Source organism: Pseudochaenichthys georgianus, chromosome 3 (genome assembly GCF_902827115.2).
Source record: "Pseudochaenichthys georgianus chromosome 3, fPseGeo1.2, whole genome shotgun sequence".
Classification (NCBI taxonomy): Eukaryota; Metazoa; Chordata; class Actinopteri; order Perciformes; family Channichthyidae; genus Pseudochaenichthys; species Pseudochaenichthys georgianus.
Window position 1 is genome coordinate 7,187,318 of NC_047505.1, and position 26,176 is coordinate 7,213,493.

Genomic DNA, 26,176 nt, shown 5'->3' on the forward strand with positions numbered 1-26,176 from the left:
AAGGAGAAGTGTTGATCGCATACCCATCCACATTATATTAATCAGCTCAATATTCACCGAGACAATTCAATACTTTAAATAACACGAAGCTGAGCTTGTTGTGCTCCAAAGCAACAAATCTCACATCAAATGGTAGTCTCTCTTACTCTCACGTTTCCATCCTTGTGTTCTGGCAACAGGTCACGTGACACAATAGCAAACAGAGGAAAGGTAAAGGAAACATGTTCTGCAGGATGCATTGTGCAAAATGGTCAGACACTAATACAAATCGGACTTTTAGTGGACTAAACTGTCTAAAATTCCATCCTGTTTAGCAAGTGTTCTGATTTTATACTGGACTACTTTCACAATGTGGGTTAGCTACTAGTCCCTTCGACACAGGAAATAGATACAGAAAACACAGAGGAACACAACAACAAAGAATTGATTGATTCTAGTTAAAGATTGTACAATTTGAATGAAACAGCAGTTGCTTGTGTTTCCTGTCTTCGACCTGAGCTACTCCCAAAGTATCCCAAAGCTGCAGAGCTTCTCGCTCACTGGTGCCGGACAGCTCTTGAGATGTTTTCTCGCATGCATCATAGTGTTCATACTCACAGCCATGACGCGACTGGGTGTGTACCATGGACCTGGAACTGAAACCAAGGGTGTGTGAAAAGCTCTTTGCCTCAGGATGATAGAAGTCTAGGAAAAGAGAAGAAGAAAACAAATGTAAGTGTTTTTCCTCATTATGCAACTGTGTCGAAAACAGATATTCATATTCAGAATGCCTCCTCAGAGTGGCACTGAGTGGCACTGAGGGATAAGAGCGGGGGCTATTCTTTTGACTTAAAAAGACGGAAGAAAGGCTGCGTGAGCAGAAAGGTATGTTGGTGTGTGTGTGTATGCGTGTGTGTGTGTGTGTGTGTGTGTGGTGTGTGTGTGTGTGTGTGTGTGTGTGTGTGTATGCTTGTGTGTGTATGCGTGTGTGTGTTGTGTGTGTGTGTGTGTGTTGTGTGTGTGTGGTGTGTGTGGTTGTGTGTGTGTGTGTGTGTGTGTGTGTGTGTGTGTGTGTGGGTGTGTGTGTGTGTGTGTGTGTGTGTGTGTGTGTGAGCAGATCACATGTGTCTGTAGAACAAAGAAAATGGGACATTCTAGTGAAGGTCTTCCTCCACACACAGCGTCTTCCCGTCCACGCCCTGCAGCTTATCTGTAAAGCAGCTGGAAGCACTTTGATCAGAACCTGCCTGTGAGCGGCCTGGAGAGAACAACACGACCACATGTTCTGAAACGTACCAACAGCATCTCTCCAATATATTACATATATGTGTCTGGGTTAACCCTGTGAGCCCAATGCCTGAAAGGAAAAGTAACTAACAAACTATTTATGTCGATTATTTACACCAGCAATCAACATGGACACGGTCAAGGCCCCGGAGGGCAGGAGGGAGCTCAGGTCAGTTTATAAAATGCAAGTCTCACTCAAGGCATTTGAAGATGTGTTCAGGCCATCCGTGCATTGAAGAAAGAGGCCGAGTTCAAAGGGGGACACGGACGGGGTGAAACCTGGCCAAGTGGAATCGGTTGTGCATTCACGATGATTGATCATTTTTATATTATCGTACAATATATTAACATGACCTTAAGAAATGATTACGTTACCAGCTCATCATACAATAAAGCCTATAAAGTTTAACATAACACTCATTGCAGTGTCTTAAGACGTTGGCATTATGAAGTCATTAAACAGTTTGGCTAAAGGAGCCGTATGTCATTCTCAGCTCATATGCAGGTTCATATCAGCATTCAGTGTCTCCACTGGGACATGTCTCCACTGGGACATGTCTCCATGCTTTAATGTTCAAAAAGCTCTTTATTTGTCTTGGCTACAGCTCCTCTTTTCACCCTCTGTGTCCTGTCCCTTAGCCTATCACGTACAATGTAAACAGAAGCGCAAGTGTTACATAATGATTTCCCTATGCTCATAAGTAAACGAAGGAGTGCTATGGAGGCGTTTCAGGCATGCACACAAACCTATAGGACACACTACAGGAGAGGGGAACCCCAAAAGCATAATAGGGCCTCTTTAGGAACGTATGAGACGTAAGGACCGGAGGAAGTAGGGAGGAGATGCTGCAGGGGGTGGGGGGGCTGGCCTACATGTCTGAACATATGCATCACCAGGTCAGGGTTGGGGGGAGGTATGCTCACACTCGACCACCGGGACAACACACACACAGCATATGTCACCTGGATCTCTTATCACACAGCAAGGGAAACACAGACAACGTAAAACATTGACATAAAACCTCTCTTATCAAGGGTTACAATGCAGAGCTTCCTGTATACAATTAGCCGTTTACATTACATTTAATGCAGCCATTTTCAAAGGAATGGTCCACTGTTCTCTCTCCTTCGAGGTAATTATTAATCAATGGTTCAAAGTCCCTGCAGTCTCTGTTGGGGAAACCTGAAAGGAAGAGCACTGAAGAGTATCTACATATTGACATTTCTCTCCACTGACGATCACTACGACAGGAGACCAACACAGGGCCAAGAGGTCCCAGGGGCCATGCTGTGCATCTATGATCCCAAAACCATTGCGAGCAGGAGGAGCTATGAGATGGTGTGACGCAACTTTGGCTCATTATGAAGGGATGGAAGAAGAAGAATCCATACTTTGAACCACAATTCAAAGTATTGGACACTACTTGGCGAAACACTTTTAACTATATAAAGCTAGGAAATATTGTCCAACCATAAGTCAATCCAGTACCATTAGTGGAAGTTAGATTATGATTGATATTGTGTTGGGATTTGTGATTGAAGGCGGGTAAAGGGTTAGGGTTAGGGTTAGAATGTAAGCCTACGCATTTTACCACTGGCCATGTCAACTGTGTGCCATTTAAGTGATGTTTGCTTAGAATCATGGAATATGTTGTTTCTGGTTGTTAATCATTTAATGTCGCTAGTAAATGTGCAATATTAGATGTGAAGGCTCTTCTAACTCTGGGAAGGCCATGAATGCATTAAGTCAGATATCTAATTTCTACGTTTGTCTACTATCATATACACCATTTTGTTCTGTTACCATAAGCTTTTGGTGTTAAAAGACAATACCAAGTTGCAAATATGAGTTCCATAACAACACACAAGTGTAACATGGATTTTGTCTGACTATTTCTATAATCATGCAATATACAATTTGAGAGGTATTTTACCTAAACCCTTCATATTCTATAGCTGTATATATTTTAGTGCTGTTAACAGCATTCCAACTAACTGTTAGTCTACGGACGAAAAGTTTATTATTCCGCCGGTATTTTGCCGCGCTTCTCCTCCCGCATTGAACATCGCAGAAACTCCGTTCAAACATCAAAACGTTCAGCTCGGTTGGGAATCGATGGATATTACTTTTCTCATTCATAACTTTCATAATTCCAGAGATACATCCCATAATACATCACATTTTTAACATTGAAGTCAATGGAGAAAATCTTCAGACTTCAACAAACTGCTAACTGTTCATTCATACTTTCACTCAGAAACCTCATTCCAACTTTAAAATGTTACACATCTTTCTGACATTATTCGTGTAAAACAACTTTTAAATCTGATTCTTACTTTTAGAGATATTAACATTTGTTCAGACCTTGTTTTAGAGGTTTTCTTCACATTTTAACATTACCTAGAGTGCGTGATGTCACAGCTAGAGGGTAGAAAATCTTGCGATTTGCCTTCATATATTATTTTAAAACTGCCATAATTCCCTACATTCCTGAGACATAATTTATCATAAAAACATAGGAAAACATCTCGTAGCTTGAACAGTTTAAAACAATTAAACTAAATGCCTCTTGAGGGCATGAAGTGACACAAATATTCAACATTCCTCCATTAAACCACATTGTAATTTCAGGCTGATATTTCCTCACGGTAGCAGCCGCACACCTTTAGTTAAACTGCCAAAAAGGCCACATTATTAACCCGAAAGTACACAAAAAGCACACTTCAGATACTCAACATCCTTGACATGCTTCACGTTTTGAAATGTCACAGATATCTGTTACGGTTCTTCCACAAAACGTTCACATGTAAGAGGTTTATCTCTCATTCAGAACAATGGAAACCTTTGATCTCTGCACACCTCGTTAGCTCAAATATAAACACCTGTCTCATGGAACACGATGATGTCATCACTCCAACTGACATGCTCAGAGCAGCAGACTTCAGATAAAGGTTAAAGGTCCTGCCCTCAACAGCTCTACAATTATGGGGTGTCATCATCATATGCCGAAGAGAGAGAGAGAGAGAGAGAAGAGAGAGAGAGAGAGAGAGTAATGTAATAAAACACGGTTTTCTCATAACTTCAGTGAAAACAGCCCAAAACTTCACAGGTTTGTTAACGATGCAGCCATCAACGCATCTAAGCGTAGTATGGGGTGTCATCAAATGCCGTTGCCATGGCGACAGACAACTCGCCATGAAACAGGATGTCGCTGTAAGCCCAATGGACACGGTCCAATCGTCCCCCAATCTTCACTTGTTTATCACCGGTCCATGCCTCAACAGCTCTATGCCAAATCTGAGATCTCACCATATGCCGTTTCTATGGAAACGCATCCCTCGCCATAAAACATGATGTCGCTATAACTCGTATGAAAATGTTCAAAAAGTGCTCAAACTTCACATCAGGGTTTCCGTTAGCCGGTAATTACCGGTTTTTAGCTGGTACAATTGATAAAAAACCGGTAAATTCAAAACCTGACGGTCAAAATGTCTGGTAATAATTAGGGAGGCTCCGATAGATCGGCCGCCGGTCATTATCGGCCGATATTCACTCTTAATAGTTTGATCGGTGCTCTCTATAAAGGCCGATCAGGAGAGCTGGATCTGATCGATATGGACATAAACGCGAGTGAAGTGGAACCGGACGCGAGAGAGAGATCAGATCGGCTGCTGAGTCTGACCGAGACACGCAGCTCTGCATAATCACCTGAAGCCCCGCCCTCTGTTTAGCAAGCTGCAGGAGCTGCATGAGAAACTGACGGGCTGTGAGGAGAGAGAGAGGGGAAAAGAAGGCTCCGTTTCTCCGTTGTGTTATTATTCAAAGTTGATGTAAACTTCTGAATAATGTACGTTATCTACTACAAGTAGTTTGTTTGAATGTAATAATTATGTTTTTGTTGTTTGTGGAATCATTTATTGAAAAATTAATCTGAATCTTTTCGATCTGTTACGATTATAAACTGAAGCAATATAAAAATGAGCCCCGTGAACTGAGTTTTAAACATCAGCATATCCGCTCATAGTCCGGTAAATTACCTGCTTACGGAAACTCTGCTACACAACTCTTATTATTATTATTGAAATATGACCGGTAAGTTTCAAATTTGTCCGGTAAAATAAATTCTGCCCGGACATTTGACCGGCGAGAAAAAATCCTAGCGGAAACCCTGCTTCACATGTGTGCTAACAGTCCAGCCGTGAAGACATTTACGGGACAGTTTTGAGATGTCTTCAAATGCCGTTACCATGGCAACACAATGCTCGCCTTGAAACACGGTTTTCTCATAACTTCAGTGAAACTGCTCCAAACGCCCCAAAACTTCACAGGTTTGGTAACGATGCAGCCATCAACGCATCTAAGCGTAGTATGGGGTGTCATCAAATGCCGTTGCCATGGCGACAGACAACTCACCATGAAACAGGATGTCGCTGTAAGCCCAATGGACACGGTCCAATCGTCCCCCAATCTTCACTTGTTTATCACCGGTCCATGCCTCAACAGCTCTATGCCAAATCTGAGATCTCACCATATGCCGTTTCTATGGTAGCAGTGTGCGAAAAAGTACACGTCCCACCGTCCGGGACGTGTTATTTACAATATCGGACAAGTAGATCTTTTAATTGACTTGTCCGGTGGACAAGTGACGTTTTTCGCCCCGATTTATTGACAAATTATTGATAAATTCAGTTTACAAAAGGCAGAACTCATTCGCAAATTGTCTGTGTCCGCCATTGTTCGTTTAGAAATGTTAGTTTCGGTTCTGCTTGTCGATTCATAAGGAAATGCATCTCGCCGTTTTCTGTACAGTTAGACGGGGGCGGGGCGGAGCGGGGTGGGAAGTGTAGCACAGTGGCAGGGTTGGGAAGCAAAATTCGGTTTCGAGTAGGAACAAATAACAATTGTCCGGTACCGGGATTAATAAGAGTTGTGAGGACAGGAGGCGGAGCCCCGCGGACCGCAGCTCTCTCTTTCTATGCTCCGTATCAGCTGATCGCTGCACGTTGCAGCTCAGCGTCTCTCTATCTCTCTCTTTCTACACACAGCGGATCCGCTGCCGTTTAACAGCCTCATCGTTGTCAAACTTTCTTATGTTCTTTCTAACACGTAATGAAGGTTATTAAGCGTTTTAGCTCCTGTGTCGTTAATATTGACCGCCATTTCCTTTATGAAGTGAAGCAGCCTCCCTGTCTGTCCTCGCGCTGTCCTCACATCCCCGGACCCCCAGACTCGGAGGAGCACAGGGATGTCATGTTAGTATTGTTTATGAAGCAGGGTATAGAAAGTACATTATTGAAATGAAAATACTATTTATTTACTTTTACAAACAGTGATTAGCTGGGCAGCTGCAGCATGTGTATTGCAGGACATGTGTATGCGCTTTGAGTTGTAGAAAGCGCTAGGCCTATAGGCTATAATATAATAATAATAATAATAACTTTATTTCTATAGCACCTTTCATGCAGGGGATTGCAGTTCAAAGTGCTTTACATCAGTAAAAAACAAGACATCAAATCAGTGTAAAACAAGCAGCAAGAGCAAAAAGTGGAGGGAATAAAACATAGAGAAATAGTGCAATGTCAATCACAGGGAATAGTGCAGTATAATAGTGTAAAAATGCTTTGGTAAAGATAGGTTTTAAGCTGCCTTTTAAAAATGCCTAATGTATTGGCTTCCCTAATATTGTTGGGTAACGTGGTTTACAAAGGCTGCATCACCGATCTTCTTATGACTCTTTCTGGTGACCTCTAATAGACCTGCATCTGATGATCGCAGTGTTCTGGCGGGTGTGTAGTTTATTAGAGAGTCAGCAATGTAGCTGGGTCCTTGTCCATTTAGAGCTTTGTATGTAAGGAGAAGCACCTTCAAATCAGTTCTGAAAGTTACAGGAAGCCAGTGTAGAGTAGCTGAGACAGGACTAACGTGTTCCCTCCTTTTGGTATTCGTCAGTAGTCTAGCTGCAGAGTTTTGAATGAGCTGGAGTCTAGCTTTCTTGGGGAGACCAGTGAATAGTGCATTGCAGTCGGCTAGATATAAAAGCATGAATTATCTTCTCTGCATCATTGTGATTTATGAATGGTCTTAACTTCGCTATGTTTCTGAGATGAAAGAAAGCTATTTTGGTCACTTTGTTTAAATGGGCGTTAAAGTTCAAATCTGAGTCCAGGATGACACCGAGACTTGTCACCTCCGGTTTAATCCAAGTGGTTAAACTTCCTAGATTATTTGTTAGCATCTCTCTTTTTGAGATAATAATAATTTATTATTATTATTATTATTATTATTATTATTAGGCCTATGTGTTGGAGATGTGTGGTTGGACTCTGTCTCACACAGGTTGCAGTGTAACATCAGAGGAGACTGGGCCAATTGTACATTCTTAAACTGCACCACTTAGAACTAACTAAATAATGCAGAGATTATTTTTATATAATTGTATTCAATAACCGTAAGAAATTCAACAGTATGAAGTGATTTGTAAATAGGAATACAGATTTGACTTAATGTTTTCATAAATATATTTTTCTCCCAGTTTGTCATGGGACTTATTTACCCTCTCAAAGAACCGGAATCGAGAACCGAAAATAACCGGAATCGAAAAGCAGAACCGGAATCGTTAAAATCCAAACGATACCCATCCCTATGTGTGATGCAGTAACATCTTACCGCTCACTTACGTTAGCGGTGTTGTAAAAACCGTGGGAAAGTGTAAAATACGATGACGAAGAAGATTTCCAGTGGCCCCAATTTTTGTCCATTCTGGACAAGTGAAGAATGTATTCGGACAAGTAAATTGCCAAACTCACTTGTCCATGGACAAGTACTCTCTAAAATTTTTCTCACACTGGGTAGCGTTTCCATGGCGACAGATCATTCACCATCAAGTTAGTTCAGAAGTTTGCAGTTCAAATATTCTGCTGCTTTTCCAAGCCTTTTTACTTTCTTTTCTTCTCTCATCACACATTCAAGCCCCCAGTGTTCATGTATCATTTCAATCTAAATTCTTCACTTTCTTCTTACACATTACATTTCAGCATAGCAGTTTTAGCGTCAGTTTAAAGCAGTCCCACTAGCAATTTCTTCAGGAATTGCATTCTCTAGTTTATTCAACTGTTGATCATTTAAAGGTAGGGTAGGTACGTTTGAGAAACCGGCTCGAGATACACTTTTTGTTATATTCCATGGAATGCTCTTAACATCCGATAGCAATGAATATCATCTGTGGAAGCCGTAGTACTGTAAAAAGCACGACCAATCATCTGAGCCGGCCCGGCTAAAATAACTCTGTGCACAAACTTATCTCGTGCCCTCATTGGTCATGTGCGCGTTCGTGTGTGTTGGAGGAGGGGCTCTGTAAAGAAGTGGCAGATTTTTTCCGGCTGTGTATTTTCAAATTCTAGCGCACTCCAGCTGGTTTCTCCCAAATTACCTACCCCACCTTTAACGTATTATTTTCAACTCAATAAAAATCAGTTAAAAGAACAACTAGAAAGATGATCGCCTACCAGCCATTGCATGCTATAGTCTCCAAAAAGCAGCCTCACATGCAGCATTGGGAACGAGTAAAAGTCCTTTTTTAGTTTCTGTCACTTTTTATTTAAGAAAACAACTATAACATTTGCAGAGATTATGGATGTATTATTGGCAAGCCCATCAGAGCAGATATACTTTCTCTGGGCGTACTTGAGCTGCAGTGCAATCTGGCGTTGTCTCCATTTTACCCTAAATATGTCTTAGGGAAGCTCTTGACTAAAGGTCTATGAATCATATTCATAGTCTCAATTTAGAAATAGGGAAAAATACAAATAGCTCCATAGTCCAAAGGTGAGAAGTAGGCTAATAGTAACTGTGTTTGAAGAAAAATAAACTTGCATGCCATGAGAAAGCCAGAATATGGGAGTTATTTAAAATTTAGTTTGAATCAACTCCTCTCTCAAAGTGTTATGACTATAATTGAACTCAGATGATAGCGTTTTCTGCTTCTGAAAAACGAGAAGCCTCCCAGTGATTTATGTATTTATTGCGTATGGAATGTGTGCAGCTCCTCTCATTCCAAATGAGCAATTATTGGGTCGTGGTACCCAACCCAGCCTTTATCAACACTGAGTTTTCTCAATCCAGCTTTGTCGCAAAATTCTAATAAATCTTTAGTTCTTGTCCCATGATATCCAACACCTTGGTCTCCAAAACAAGTCTTAAGCCCTTACAAAAGTCCTATCACTCTCTGCAACATGATTTATTCCAAAAAATGCACACATGTGTGACGAAACAAACAACCCATTGACAGTCGTTGGGTCTTAAAGGTTTGTCTGTTTAGATCATATGACTTTCCTTTGGTTCAGATTTGCAGTCGGGAACTTTTCTGGCCACTCTAACTGCTAGCTTTATAATTAGTGAGCACACATGAGAGCGGTTTAAACCTCATCATCTAACTGAGTTCAGAAAGTTAAAGCAACATTTTGACATATTTCGAAACATACATTTATCACTATCTTACCCTGACTGTTAAAAAAAGCTAATTAGAGATGGTTCATCTTCTGGTGTGAATGGATGTGCATTCATTTTCATGACAATATGTGTAGGGCCCAAAGGTAAGGTTTCTGTGATTTGTATTTATTATGTGCTATTTTTTTCACTTATTCTTGGTTGTGGGCCTACACTGGAGCTTGGGGCGGAGTTGGTAGTGGTAATAACCCGAGTGATCACTTGGGTTTTGCATGGACAGGGAGTCAGGGAGGCGAGAAGCAAAATTGTCAGTTTACTGCAACTTTTGAACGCAATTTTAAACTGCATTCAATCACAAATCCCACCACAATATCAATCATGATCTCACTTACACTGGGTACTGGATTGTATTATTCACCCGTGTTTTGTAATAAATGGTCAATCCCACGCAAAGAAGTGGAGCAGTTTAGTTTGAGCGCCCAGATTTATACCCTTGCAACTTCTTCAGGGCTGCCTACGGGCTAGTGATGGCAATGAAGCTGAAGCATCGAACCACTTGGACAATTGTGTCGGAAATAGGTTCATTTCTCGAAGCTTCAGTTACAGCGACCTCTCCTGGCGAAGTGCAAGGCTGCAGTGGGTTTAACGTAGCTTTGCCTTGAAAAATATTCGATGCACACACACACTAAGACTGAATATCATGTTCTATTTGCAATTAAAGATTGATAATTGTGTGTATTGGGTTATTGAGAAGACAGTGCTGGAAAATGTGGCATTGGTTGGGTGTGCTTGTGTAATTATGGCAGGGGTGATTATGTGGGATGGGGAACACTCAAAGATCTTTATTGAGGTAATTATTCTTTTTATTTTTTATCAGTTATAGTAATAAAGTTGACAAGCGGCCAATGATTAAAAGTTCATCCATTCCAGGATTTGAACCAGTTGCGCGGAGGACGTCGCATTAAACTACTAACTTTTTTTAATAGTAATAATTGTCTTTTTGTTCACAACGACCTATCTTTCTTCCTAGCTTGCTCTATAATGATCTAATACAAATGCAATACCAACAACAACGCAAACTACTACAACAACCCACACATTGCGCATTGTTTAGAGCGGTTATTAAGTGTTGAAGTGTTCAAATTCGAAACTGTTTCAACCTGTCACCTGTCAGAATCGAGACGAGGCAGTGCATTGAATCATTGGACGGCGAACCAGTGAGTTGATTCATTCAGGAAATGAAGCAGTTGCTGCTTCTGACGTCATATGTCACGTGATTTGAAGCAAGCTTCGAAGCACTGCTTCTATGGAATAGGGAAACCAGGGTTTGAAGCCCGTATCGAAGCTTCAGTGTCAAACTGCCATCACTACCTATGGCTGTGGATGTGTTGGACTGATCAGGGGGGATATTTTGATTTGTCATTGGTATGAGGGGCCATTTTCATGTCAATCCGACCAATGATTGTCGAAATGTCTTGATCTGGACAGACAACTGAAAGTTTGAAAGTGGATGGAGAGTTTGGAGGGGCCTTGGTATTTAGGATGGTTACATTTTGTATGCCCTGTGCTGCTTATCTCACTCAACTGTAAATCTAACAGTTTCTTTTCACAATGGTTGTTGATAAGAATGTTTTGAATAATCTTTGGTGCAAGAAAAATCAAGGTTTAAAGACTTTGAGGATTTGAGCTCTTGATTGTATATCTAGCATGTTTTAGTTTAGGTCTCAGGTCAATACAATCTACAAATCGAAAGACACACATGCTATAACTGAGAAAAAAAAGTGTTATTTTCCAACCGTCAAGTGCCGTCAAATCCAAGTACCAATAAAACATTCAGACAATGACAGCAGGCCTGACCCCATTAGCCGAAGTCCAGAACAGTCTAAAATAGCCTCTGATAAGGTGCTGTGAAAAGCGCATAGGAAAGGAATGTTCCACACACAAGGTCAACGAGCTCAGGAGGGTATTGAACACATCAGCTCACTTACGCTTCCCTTTCAACAGGATTTTCTCTTATGGCGCATTTCCACTACAGCGCGGAGCTCGCTTTAAGTGTGCCATGCCGTGCCTGGCCCGTTTTTGGTTGCGTTTCCACTTAGCCTAGAGGGTACTATTTCACAGTTTTCTGGCCCCATAAAATCGAGGTTCTTTCCGGGCCAACAACCAGGCTGAGTCGGGCTGAGTATGCTAAACTAGAGAGAGAATCGCTGGCAAGGGGGCTACAACTACAACAAGATGAACATATTTGACCGTGATCTAATTGTAATACACGTTTCAAAATGATGCCGAAGTAACAACATACTGATACCGGTTAGTAAAAACCATGAATTAATGCTTTGACAAGTCTGCAGACAGACGGCAGGCGAACAACCCTTTTAAAATGCATGTTTTCTGAATGGAGATCGGCTAAGCTAACGCAGTATATGCTCCGACCGTCCACACTCACAACAACGACCAACAGACATAAATAAAGCAGCGACTGTATTCTCCATGACACAGGCAGTCTGTGGTTTGTACTTGTTTCACTTTTGTCTAGTTTCTGAACAGATATGAGGAGCTGTGAGCTCTGAGTGCTAACAACTAACGGCTGTGTTGTTTTTCTGTGGTTCTCATTGAAGATGACGTCACGGCTCCGCCTACACTGCGTTACTATAGTTACTGCCCCAGCTACTAAACTGTAATGGAAACGCAGCATAAAGTGAGCCAGTCCTAACAAGGCCTAACGAGGCCTAACGAGGCCTAGCCATACCGAACGAGGCCCTGTAGTGGAAATGCGCCATTAGATTCCAATTTGTTTAACTGGAGTTTGCAGTCATTTCCGTTTAAGTTTGCATTATTTCGCTCCACGAACCCTCCCCATCTGTTTCCTTTGTTTGCAATTTCTTTGTAGGTGGACTGTATCCAAGCTGACATAGTGATGAAGATCATTCAGGATTTTGCGTGACATAAAACTTGCAGATAGTACAGTTTTACATTTAAAACTATACTATCCGCCAACTGACCTTATATATCCTTTATCCATTGTGAAAGGATATTTCTAAGGAAGAGCTATCAGTGTTTGCTTGGGGTTAGGGTTAGGGTTTGTAATTCATTTCACTGATGAAAGAATATCTCACACAAGATTACATGCAGCTTTCAGACAACATCCTGACCCCCGGTTGGGTCAGACTGACTGTTATCAGACAGGAGATGAGGAGAGAGGGTTTCTCCTTCCTTTATGGATTTTCCCTTTGGAAAGACTTTGCAAGGTCACGATCAGGCCTGCAATAAGACAGATGTAGATCATCTGAACTTCTCACGCTGACTGGCTTCTATAAGAAACCTTCACACTTCACACTTGTTTAACATGTTATAAGTCAAAACCATCCTGACAGGAACCTGTGATGTCATACGTTTCCATAGGGAGGAAAACAACAGGAAATGACCAGGATGTCACACTCATAGTGTGGCGCTCATCGTGCACAAATCTGTGTAGTAGGTGAACAATACAATAGGATAAGCTGTTCTTACCTCATATACATACACCAAAAGATATCACTATTGGTACATTTAAGTCAAGCAACTGTCAGAGCAAGATTTTCAAAAGACACAGAATTTTTATTTTAAAACTCCATATAATTGTGGGATGGTACTTGACTATATTACATTACATGTTACTTGTTAGACGCTTTTATCCAAAGCAACTTACATACTCAATACTGTGGGCAATCCCCACAGGAGCCCTTTGGGGTGACGTGCTGACTGCAGTGGGGTTTGAACCTGTGCTCCCCTGATCCGAACACCAACGCACTATTCCACTGCGCCACACACCTCACTATATGAATCATAATATCGTAACAGTCGGTTCATTCGAGACAGTTTGATACATGACATTCAAATTGGTATGCCACTTTTTTCTACAGGTTGGTGGTCCAAGCATCACATTTCCCATAATGCAACTGCTCATTGTGCCACCTTCTGTAAAGGTGAGGTGACCCCGTGATGACATCATCAGGATTGTTTTTCAAACTTTGGAAAATGGAGGGATTTCAGTCTTTTTCGAAAAACAATGAAGCTGACTTTTTGAAGTTTGCCATGTTTGGCCATACGCCAACATTTCAGTGGCTTATCTTTACTGAACTGCTTAAACAACAACAACAACCCCGAAACAGAGCTAAAAGGAGAGTAAATATTCAATTTACATTCATCATGCGGAGTTGTCGACATTTGATAACTTATACTAATGCTGCTCTTTGTCTTAGGGATGTTAATAGGCAACTGTTTGCTTTAAAGCTACAACGATAAGTTGACTGATCGATTAGTGAAGGGATGGAAGAAAAATCGATTTTGAGATTAATCTTAAAAGTAAATGTTTATGCAAACATGTCAATAAATGCTTTATTCAGCCTCTCAAATACCGAAATGTACAGTTGTCCTCCTCTGTATGGATATTTTGGACAGTTTTGTGAAATTGTATTGCCCAAACGATAACTTGAGTAATTGAAAAATAATTGTCAGAATTATCATAAATAAACATTAGTTAGTTAGTTAGTTAGTTAGTTAGTTAGTTCGTTAGTTAGTTAGTTAGTTACTGAACGCCCTAGTTTGCTTGCACTTCACCAAAACAACTTGTAATGGATGATGTGTGACACACAGACACTTTCCAAATGGAAATATAAAAATGTATGATTGCAGCTTTTGCCTTAATTCCAGCAGTGAAGTCAATCCCCACATTCACAGCCCTAATGTCAGATTGAACTCTTCACATGAAACTAGATGACTCCTGCCTCTCTATTCCTTATCTGCTGCTGACCCTGTCCCTGCCCTTGCATAATTGAATGTTATGGCAGCAGCAGTTCACTGACTGATAAACAGCAGCTGGGAATTCAAACAACGTTTTACCGTGATGTGTTCCACCTGTTGATCCGACTAGCGAGTCGTCCAGCCGGGGCAGGGAGGAGGACTTCTTCTCCGCCAGGCGCATCCGGACCTGCTCCTGGACACGGCGGGCTCGAGCCAGCTGGTCCGGGGGGGGACCGTCCGAGGGAAGAACATAGGCGGTGCAGGAGGAGTTGGGCTGCATGGCGGACATGAAGCAGCTCTCAGCCAGCAGGACACTCATCCTCACAGCGGGAGAAAACACTTCCACTCCTCCGGTGACTGGCTCTGAAGTGTCCGCTGCGGACTGGAGCTCAGAAGCCCACTGTCTGTGGGCGGGGCCTGGCGGCTGGTGGGGGGCAAACAAACCCTCCCAGTATTGTCAGGACAACCTGCTCCTAGAAATGACTGTAAATCGTTTTTCATGGAAACGAGGGACCGCCCAGATTATATTACCTATTAACATTTTTGCAACTTGAGACATTTCTATTAATTCCAACAATGTGTTTAACTGATTTATGTTTTCTTCAAAAAATCTTCTGCAGCTTTATTTAAAGGTGGGGTAGGTAATTCACTTCAGATACATGTTTTGTTATATTCCATGGAATGCTCTTAACATCCCGATAGTAATGAATATATTAAATGCTTTGACAATAAATACATAAAAAAACGTCATGGGAAGCCGTGACGCTGTAAAAAGCACGACCAATCGTTTTAGCCGGCCCGTTCATTCTTACCTATACCCTACCTTTTAAGTAAATAGTGTTAGTGTCAGTAATCAGTGTCACATAAGATTAAATCAATATGAATATGTTTTAAGTAATGGAACAATTGTACAACTGTTATTGTTGTATAAAAAGGCATTTGTGTCCAGCTAAAAGGCAATTGTATTTTTTTTATTGCGCCTTTTTATATCACACTTATGGTATCCGAAGCATAGGCGGCGCCAGGGGGGCACTAGGGGGTGCTGCAGCTCCCCCTAGGTTAGCAACAGCACTCCCTAAGCACCTCCAATAAATGTATGTCTTTTTTTGTTTTTCTGTGTGAAATACATAATTTGAAAAATTATTGATTCGAAAATAATATAGTACAGTAAAAGTATGTCTGGGTCTCTGTGTTTCATTCAAGCTCGGCTTGGTGTGTGTGTGACACGAGCGAGCAAGAGAGAGAGAGCACACTGTAATGGAGATCGTTGTTGTTGTTGTTGTTGTTGTTGTTGTTGTTGTCTCTCAGTGTTTAGATAGTTAACTTTAGTCTAAGTTATCTCAATGGGTCTCAAACGGTTTGGTCATGATTAATGTAAACAAGTATTTCCGAGGCACACGTTTATATGATTATTATAGGTAGCCTATTAGTGATGTGTCGCTCCCCGGCTTGCGCCCGCGAACAAGCGTGTTTTCTTTTTGTTAAGTAATACAAGAAGACGGAATGATATGATGATATCCGTGCTACGGATGCTCCGTGCATGCATGCAGTGACATGTAATATCCAAGTATTAGAGACGGTTGGTTGGATGCTGCTGTTTTGAGCATTGCAATATATTTATTTTCACTATTATGTTATTTATAAAAGACCTCGTGAAAGAAACAAGAACAAGAAGTGAGGATACCCGGCCCGGAGGAAGCCCGGGGTCCCCTTCTGGAGCCAGGCCCAGAAGGAGGACTCGTCGGCGAGCGTCTGGTGGCCGGGCTTGCCACGGAGCCCGGCCGGGCCCAGCCCGAAAAGGCAACGTGGGCAACACCTCCGCTTCTCCGTCCCGCGGGCCCACCACCTACGGGAAACATCGATGGGGTCGGGTGCGCTGCCAGAAGGGTGGCAGTGAAAGCGGAGGGTCTCGACAGACCAGACCCGGGCGGCAGAAGCTGGCTTTGGGGACGTGGAACGTCACCTCTCTGGGGGGGAAGGAGCCGGAGCTTGTGCGGGAGGTGGAGCGGTACCAGTTGGATCTGGTTGGGCTCACCTCTACGCACAGCGTCGGCTCTGGAACCTTACTTCTGGATAGGGGTTGGACTCTATTCTTCTCCGGAGTTGCTTCTCTCGGATTTCGAGGCGTAGTCGTGGGGGGGGGGGGTCTGCAGTTCGGTGGACTAAGGATTGCACCACTGCTTTTTGCAGATGATGTGGTTCTGATGGCTGCATCGGTCTGCGACCTTCAGCACTCACTGGATCGGTTCGCAACCGAGTGTGAAGCGGCTGGGATGAGGATCAGCACCTCCAAATCTGAGGCCATGGTTCTCAGCAGGAAACCGATGGACTGTCCACTCCAAGTAGGGAATGAGTCCTTACCCCAAGTGAAGGAGTTCAAGTATCTCGGGGTCTTGTTCTCGAGTGAGGGAACAATGGAGCGTGAGATGGGCCGGAGCAGCGGGAGCGGTACTGCAGTCGCTTTACCGCACCGTTGTGACGAAAAGGGAGCTGAGCCAGAAGGCAAAGCTCTCTGTCTACCGGGCCATTTTCGTTCCTACCCTCACCTCAGGGTTTCCGTTAGCCGGTAATTACCGGTTTTAGCTGGTAAAATTTATAAAAAACCGGTAAATTCAAAACCTGACGGTCAAAATGTCTGGTAATAATTAGTGAGGCTCCGATCGATCGGCCGCCGGTCATTATCGGCCGATATTCACTCTTAATAGTTTGATCGGTGCTCTATATAAAGGCCGATCAGGAGAGCTGGATCTGATCGATATGGACATAAACGCGAGTGAAGTGTAACCGGAGCGAGAGAGAGATCAGATCAGCTGCTGAGTCTGACCGAGACACGCAGCTCTGCATAATCACCTGAAGCCCCGCCCTCTGTTTAGCGGGCTGCAGGAGCTGCATGAGAAACTGACGTGCTGTCAGGAGAGAGAGGGAGGGAGAGAGGGAAAGAGAGGATCCGTTTCTCCCGTGTTATTATTCAAAGTTGATGTAAACTTCTGAATAATGTACGTTATCTACTACAAGTAGTTTGTTTGAATGTAATAATTATGTTGTTTGTGGAATCATTTATTGAAAAATGAATCAGAATTGTTCGATCTGTTACGATTATAAACTGAAGCAATATAAAAATGAGCCCGTGAACTGAGTTTTAAACTGAAGCATATCTGCTCATAGTCCGGTAATTACCTGCTAACGGAAACTCTGCTACACAACTATTATTATTATTATTGAAATATGACCGGTAAGTTTCAAATTAGTCCGGTAAAATCAATTCTGCCCGGACATTTGACCGGCGAGAAAAAATCCTAGTGGAAACCCTGCCTCACCTATGGTCATGAAGGATGGGTCATGACCGAAAGAACGAGATCGCGGATACAAGCGGCCGAGATGGGTTTCCTCCGCCGGGTGGCTGGTGTCTCCCTTAGAGATAAGGTGAGAAGTTCGGTCATCAGGGAGGGACTCGGAGTTGAGCCGCTCCTCCTTCGCGTCGAAAGAAGCCAGTTGAGGTGGTTCGGGCACCTAGTTAGGATGCCACCTGGGCGCCTCCCTAGGGAGGTGTTCCAGGCACGTCCAGCTGGGAAGAGACCAAGGGGTAGACCTAGGACCAGGTGGAGGGATTATATCTCTTCGCTGGCCTGGGAGCGCCTTGGGATCCCCCAGTCAGAGCTGGTTGATGTCGCCAGGGAAAAGAAAGTTTGGGGCTCTCTGCTGGAACTGCTACCCCCGCGACCCGACCACGGATAAGCGGGAGCAGATGGATGGATGGATGGATTATGTTATTTATTTATGATTATCTTTAGGCTCAGCAAAGATTTGATGTCAGCTGTTGCTGTCTTTTTTTCTTTAGTTAATACTGAAATAGAGCCCTGCTGTTTTGTTAGGGCTTTTTCTTTAAATACCATTTTAAAATGTCGATACAATAGCTGTCCTTTTAAAAAATATCTATGTTAAAGTTTGTATAGGTGTTGTTATCTGCTTTGTGTAGCGTGGTTCTACAAGCAAACATTTGGCCACAGCAAATCATTTATATTAAAAATGTAATTTTTACTTTTGAATACTTCCGTACAAAGAATGTGTTGAATAATTTAAGTGATATATGTGTAGTACACATATAAATCATTTGTCAAAACAGGGTTAAATTTGATTTAATTATAAAAGGTATGTGGTAAAAAGGAGAGCCGTTTGGGAGCCGAAAGAGCCGGCTCTTCTTGGTGAGCCGAGCCAAATGATCCGGCTCACTGAAAAGAGATGGAATTCCCATCACTAATAGGTATAAAAAAATAAGAGAATAAATGAAAAACTGGTATGAAATACTATATGACAGTAAAACAATAATACAGTTTAAAAGGGGAGTGATTTGTAAAATATCCATAAAGAAAAAGTAAATCTGCAAATAGTTCTGTTTCATATGGGTGTTGAGAGATGAATCCATAGAACTCCTAATTTTGCTCTCAAATTGCACCAGATTGATGCTTTTAACTTCAACATTTAAAAAAAAATCTTCCCGGGGGAGCATCCCCCCGGACCCCCCTAGAGGAGGTTAGGTCCACCCCCCACTTATAAAAAAAAAAGATAATAGATTATCGAGCCTTCATTGTAAGAGTTGCGGGTACACTGTGTATATGCGTGTGGGGATTGTTGCAGTTGAAAATTAAACTGTAGCGACCGGTACATTAATGGGAAACCCTAAATGTTTGACCACCCTCTATGAAATGTCAAGCTACCCCAAAGCAAAATCTCTGGTGCCGCCACTGATCAGAAGAGCAAGATTTTGCTTTTATTCTGTATTCAAAGAATAAAGACAGAATGGTGAGCATAACGGACGGGTTGGTAACTGCGAGAGTCGAAACGGTAAGAATAAAGTAAAAAAATGGCAAGAATAAGGTTGAAATATGGAGTATAAAGTTTAGTAAATGCACTATGCTAGATGTTTCAGTACTAGTATTGAAAATAAACTGGATAAGTGATAGAGGTCGGTGAAACCGGTGCTGGTGTAGAACCAATGTGTTGTCATCCTGGACCTTTGTATTCTCAGTGTTAAGCTGCCTTCAAATGATCGTGATTTGCTCTTTGCTCATGCCAGGTTGGACGCTTGGCTTTGAGGTGAAAAGGTCAGAGTTGAAATCAAGTTTAAAGCTATATATAATTGGATCTTTGAGCAACAATTTTAATCGGTGGGCTACGCAGAGGGCAGCGGTTTCGCTCTCTCCAAAGGGAAAACAACCGCAGTCAGCACAAAGCCGCTTTAACTCGGGTCATGTAGAGCTTAAAGCTAAGAACATTTGAGGTTTACATTTTTACTTCACACAATTTTACAAACATTCTTATTCAAAATCACAATGATTTCTAAAGGTAAGTACATTTTTGGATTATGCCTGAATAAACTTCTGTTTGTGTGCATAATGTTAAGTTTCATTCAGTTCTGAAACGTTGTGTGGTTTGGAAGATTCATTTCACTTTCACTAAGTAAATAGTGCAGTGTTCTTAAGTGTAAGATTTGTAGCAAAAAACAATGATATTGTCCATTTAACCAGATAACTTTCAGAATGGGTGTTCCCACTGAATTCCATACCGCTCCTTTAAGTCTGTTGAAACCCTCAATGATGTGAGGAACACATGATTAAAGTTCAAAATGTATAAAAAATGTGTAAACCTATATTTCCGAAAACGAAATGATGACTTTAGCTAGCAGGAGGTAAGGGTGGAGTCGGGGACAGCTGAAGTGACAGGAACAACTTCCGCATGATGTCACTCCAAAGTCCCCCTGAAGGTCCCTGAGATGAAGCACAATGAGAATACAGGCTCATAAGAAGCAGATGGGCATGTATCCTTGAATACACCAACACTATGCTGACGTTTGGAGGTTATTCCCCTCAGGCTTACAACTACATTTTTCATTAAATTCTGAATAAATCCTGAGAGCATTGTGAAATGAGCACAGTTTCTTGTCGATGTGGAGGTTGTTTAAGGGCCCAGGAATGTGGAAATAAGCTCATCAGTTAAAGCTAACATGAGAAATATTGGGGGAGGACTGGGAAGCTCACTCTGAGGAGGAATCGGTCGGGGGCCGAGGCTCGGGGGGGGGAATTCCTGTCCCAGAAACAGTGCTGTTCGTACTGAGGCGCTAACACGTTCACACAAACATACAGAAACCTCTGACACTCAGTTTTGGTGGGGATGTAATGAGAAGTATGTGGTATTCTTAGTAACAACACACACACACACACACACACACACACACACACACACACACACACACACACAATCCCATGAACGTGTGCTAACTCACTGTATTTTTCTCTCATTTAGTTGACAAAAAGCTCCACAGAAATGTGAAGATAATTTATTCCAGACAAATGTTCCCTTAATGGCTTATTTGATATAGTTTGGAGTTAATTACAGGCTGTTTAGTCAGCATTTTAATCATCTGTACCACACTAATTACAGCTTTAAAATATAACTGGCTTTTGTGATGTTTACTTTGTTTGTGAGCACACAAAGTATTTCAAAACAAACACTTTTGAAACATTAATCAAATAATCTTTAGTGATTCATTTGAGTTTTTTGTTCTCTTCTGGGGAAGTTTGTGCCTGAAATCAAATAATACAAAAATAAATAATACAAATAAATAAAAGGTAATTCCACATGTGTGTGCATGATTTACAAACACATTTATAAAGAAGATAAATATGTTTTATTTTCATAAAAATGAAAAGTTAAAGAGACATTAAGTGTTCCTATGCTTAGGATCTTTGTAAAGACTTAGAAAGGGTTATTAACGCCTTTGTAACCACAAGGTTGGATTATTGCAAGGCTCTATATGTGGGTATGGACCAGGCCCCAGAACGCAGCTGCACGTCTTCTCACTGGCCACAAAAAGCGTGACCACATCACCCCAATTCTGGCCTCGTTGCACTGGCTTCCAATTCGTTTCTGAATTGATTTTAAAATCCTTTTATTTGTTTTCAAAGCCCTAAATGGGCTGGCTCCGGCCTATATAGCTGCTGCTGAACTCCTCCATCGCTACACCCCAGCCAGAGCCTTAAGGTCGGCTGATCAGCTGCTGCTGATAGTGCCCAAGACCAGGCTCAAAACCCGAGGGCACCGAGCCTTTGCAGCGGCTAGCCCCAGGCTCTGGAACACTCTGCCCCTCCATGTGAGGTCGGCCCAGACACTAGGGGGTTTTAAATCTACACTAATAATAATAATAATACATTACATTTATAAAGCGCTTTTCCTGGTGCTCAAAGCGCTTACAAGCAAGTAACACAAAATAACAACAAAAGTAGAAAGTGCTAAGCTAGGAGGAATCAGGGCGAGGGGTTAGTTGATTAGGAGTTGAAGGCAAGAGTGAAAAGGTGAGTTTTGAGGGATTGTTTGAATGATGTGAGAGTGTTGGTGGATCTGACGTGGCTGGGGAGGGGGCTCCAGAGTGTGGGGGAGGCTGCTGCGAAGGCCCTGTCACCCCAGGTCCGGAGCTTTGTCCTGATGGGCTGCAGTAGGTTATCTTCAGCAGACATGAGGCGATGGGTGGGGTTGTGTCGTTGGATGAGGTCACAGAGGTAGGGGGGGGGAAAGGTTGTTGAGGGCTTTGAAAGTGAAAAGTAATATTTTAAAGTCAATGCGGTGTTTGATGGGGAGCCAGTGGAGGTCATGGAGGTAGGGGTGATGTGGTCGGGTGGAGGTGAGCAAGCGGGCAGCCGAGTTTTGGACATATTGAAGTTTTATTAGTGTGAATGCAGGTGATCCAAAGTATGCTGTTGCAGTAATCCAGTTGGGATGTTATAAAGGCATGGATCAGAGCTTCAGCAGCGGTCGATGAGAGGGAGGGTCTAATGCGGGCGATGTTCTTTAAATGGAAGAATGCGTTTTTTGTGACCTGGTTGACGTGAGGGAGGAAAGTGAGGGTGGGCTCGAGGATGATGCCAATGTTACGGATGTGAGTGGAGGGGGTGACAATGGAGCCATCGATGGTAAGAGAACAATCTTGGGTTGAGCGGGTAAGTGAGTTTGGGCCAATGATTATAAGTTCCGATTTGTCACAGTTAAGTTTTAGAACATTGAAAGACTCACTTCTTCTCCCTGGCCTTCTACTCAGAGCGGAGCACGACTCCTGACATTTCCCTGTGTTTGAGTTGTAATTTATTGTCTTCTGTTTTGCGATTGTAGTAATGTGTTATTTATTATTTGCATGTACAGCACTTTGGCTCGACCAAAAGTTGTTTTAAAATGTGCTATATAAATAAAACCTGATTTGATTTTATTTAGTGTCATAATTATTTGTCGGTTTAGTTTTTATTTCAATTGTGCAAGTGATTAAGTGTTTCTAAACATGAAAATTGGATTATAAAGTTGGACATTTCAATTTGCCATTCGTCGTGCTCATCTGATATTTTTGAAAGGGGATGACTTGCTCGCTTTCTTGCTGCACTGATGGGGCGGAGGTGGTTTATTAGATGGAGAGTGGGTGTTGGAATTCAGAGTGTCCAGGACTAAAACATGGCAGTGAGAAATGATGTATTGAGATAAACACTCAGCACAGAGTGGGGGAGTGACAGAGTGAAACATGGCTTACAAAAGCATTTTCAAATATTACAAATGACATTCAGTTAGAAGGACATGAACCTGTTTGAATCACCCACTCACTATGAGCAATCCTTTACACAGAAGTCATGTAAAACATTCTTAAAGAAGAAGAATGATCATGTAGCTTTAATGTAGCATGCTAGCTAACGGAGATGCTAAAGTAACAGAAGTCAATGGAGAGAACAAGCAACAACTTGTGTCGTGATTGATTGCACGCGTGAAACATGACAATGATAATGTTAAACCAAACATTTAACAGGAATATAATATTGCAGTTTATTTAAAATGCAAATGTCAGTAATTCCGGATAGCATAAAATAAATCTGTTAAGTAACAAAACATACCCATTTAGAAAAAGAAGATACAGTATACATTTAAAAATAAGCATTCTTTATGATTGAAGTTACTCGTGTTTGACTTTCATGTTTGTGTCTACACACAGAGTCTAGTTTCTAGAATCTAGGGTGTGTAGCTTCATAGGCATTCCAGACAGTAAAGAGGACCAGATGGAGAGCTCACCTGGATCTTATTGTCCATGGTTATAAAAGCCAAGGCTCGGTATAAGAGTCAGCCCGAGAGCCCTCTGATTGGTCAAAACGTTCAATTGTGTGATGTTAGCTATATGGAAAGCGTAAATTCACTTAACCTAGGATCGTGGAAAAGATCACGTAGCTAATGTTTTGTCATGTTAGGTTAAGATAAAGGAACAATTCATGTTAGGTTAAGATAAAGGAACAATTCATAATTGTTAAATGAGTAGATTGATGACTCCTGTCTATTAGGTTTAAGAGGAGCTACAGCCAGGTGACAATTAGCCCAGCTTAGCATTAAGACTGGCAGCAGGGGAAAACAGCTAGCCTGGATGTGTACAAAAAACAAGCTTACGGGTGTGGTTGTTTTCCTTTACGTTTTAATAAAAGATCAAATGCACATCTTATATGACCTTTTTAAAAATCCAATATTTTAATCATTGTCATGTATGCAACAAATCAGTTCAAGTTCAAATCAGATCAAATCAGTTGCTGTCTAGTATCACTAAATAAGGAAAGTGATGTGAAAAAGTATCAAAAGATTCACTCTTTGAAAAGGTGTTGAGCATTCTTCAGGCCACAATTGTCTTTAATAATTGTTAATAATTGTTTTAATCCATCACTGATGCAGATACTCTTCCTACTTTCTTTTTTTTTAACTCTTATTGTATGGAGGTATACTGATGACAACATATTTGAAAGAGCAAACTCTAAGTGCAGGCACAGACTCGTAAGAGCAGAATCAGATTTGAGCATTAAATCCCCATCAGGCAGTTTGAGTCTTCGGAGTCTGCTCAGTTTCCTCCAGCTGTTGTGGCACTTGAGATTGCAAGAGGTCACGTTTGATGAGCAAGCTAAAACAGGAAACACAGCTTCAAATGTAGACGGACAATTGAATGGGCGTTATCTGTAATGCGTTAAAAGGGGCCTGCTACATTTGATAGTAGGTTCAGAAGGTTGTTATCATCTATGCCAGTGCTTCTCAAAGTGTGATCCGCGGACCACTGGTGGTCCTTGAGCGCCCCCTAGTGGTCCGTGAGTATATTGGTAACATTTCACATTTGAAATAAATAAATACATTTAAGATATCCGCACTGTCGCGGGAATATCTCCGCAATGGAGCGAGCTTAAGTTTCTTTCGATTGCATGATATAGCCCAGCGCAACACCTTCATCACACATTTTGCCACTTGTTTGTACCATTTTCAGGCGATTTGTAATCTTTTCTAGAAAAACGATGTGATTTTGGATATCTGTGGAGTTAGGTGGTCCGCGAGTGTTTTTTTATTGGTTAAGTGGTCCTTGGTATGGAAAAGTTTGAGAAACACTGATCTATGCACATGGTCCATTAAAAAAACAAAAAGACAACATCGACTTCTAGTGGCCTGAGTAATTATGACACAGGGTTACACACAAGTTAAGTGAAGTATGAGCGATCAATTTGAGGAAGGTCGGGGTGAGTGGATTATAACAAAGTACACAGGACTTTCCCCTCGGGGGCAACTGTCTCTATCCCTTGTACAACTCACATTGTCTTATTCAAATGAACATATTTGAACTAAACCATTATAATTTTTTTTGTTAACCCAACCGAGTAGGGTTTTTTCGCATTCACAACATTAACCACAGGTGCAAAAACTCATAGCGTTTCTTTTTTACCACGTGCGTATGTTTAGACCAGGGGTTGGCGACCCGCGGCCCACGGGCCGCATGCGGCCCTTTAAGCCCACTGCTCTGGCTCCCTTGAGCTTAGACAAAAATAAGAAGAAAATAAAAGTATTTGTAGGACTATTTATATTTTGTTGCATGGTTGAAAATGTTTCGTATGTTGTATTTTGAGGTGATACTGTGACACATAAATAAAAAACAAAACGGTTTTAATTAGGTCAACTAAAATATGCGTCACATCCTGCTCCGGTCCCGCGCGAGCGCCTTTTCTTGGAGGCGAATAACCTGACCCCCGGCTCGATGAGCGAACTATGGATAAATCAAAGAAAAGTACCGGAGGAACACAGGATTTAATTCTGCATGGACAGAGTTGTATGCTTTCACAGCAAACGATGCTGGTTTACCGGTATGTTTGATATGTAGAGAGAAGTTGTCAACGGTGGTGCAGCCTTTACTAGGGAGAGAAAGCCAGCTGACGATCGTCAGTCATAATTCAATGGGGTATGTAATTTATTTCAGAAAACACTTTTTGTTATATTCCATGGAATGCTCTCAACGTCCCGATAGCAATGAATATATTAAATGCTTTGACAATAAATACATACAAAAATTAATCTCTGGAAGCCGTAGCGCTGTAAAAAGCACGACCAATCATCTGAGCCGGCCCGGCTAAAATAACTGGATGGCCTACCTGTCTGTCAGCCTTCCATCTGGGCACAGACTTATATCGTGCCCTCATTGGTCATGTGTGCGTTCGTGTGTGTTGGAGGAGGGACTCTGTAAGAAAGTCTGAAGGAAGAGGCATATTTTTTCCGGTTGTGTACTTTCAAATTCTAGCGCACGCGAGCTGGTTTCTCCATTCTTACCTTTAACTCTTTTTAGGGTGCAGATATATGTTTTATTTATTT

General features: G+C 41.9%; 1 pseudogene; it reads right to left on the reverse strand.

Annotated features, from left to right (window-relative positions):
• Positions 1-679, reverse strand: part of LOC117462767 (plakophilin-3-like) — a 31,711-nt pseudogene extending 31,032 nt beyond the window's left edge.
• Between the last annotated feature and the right edge of the window lie 25,497 nt (positions 680-26,176).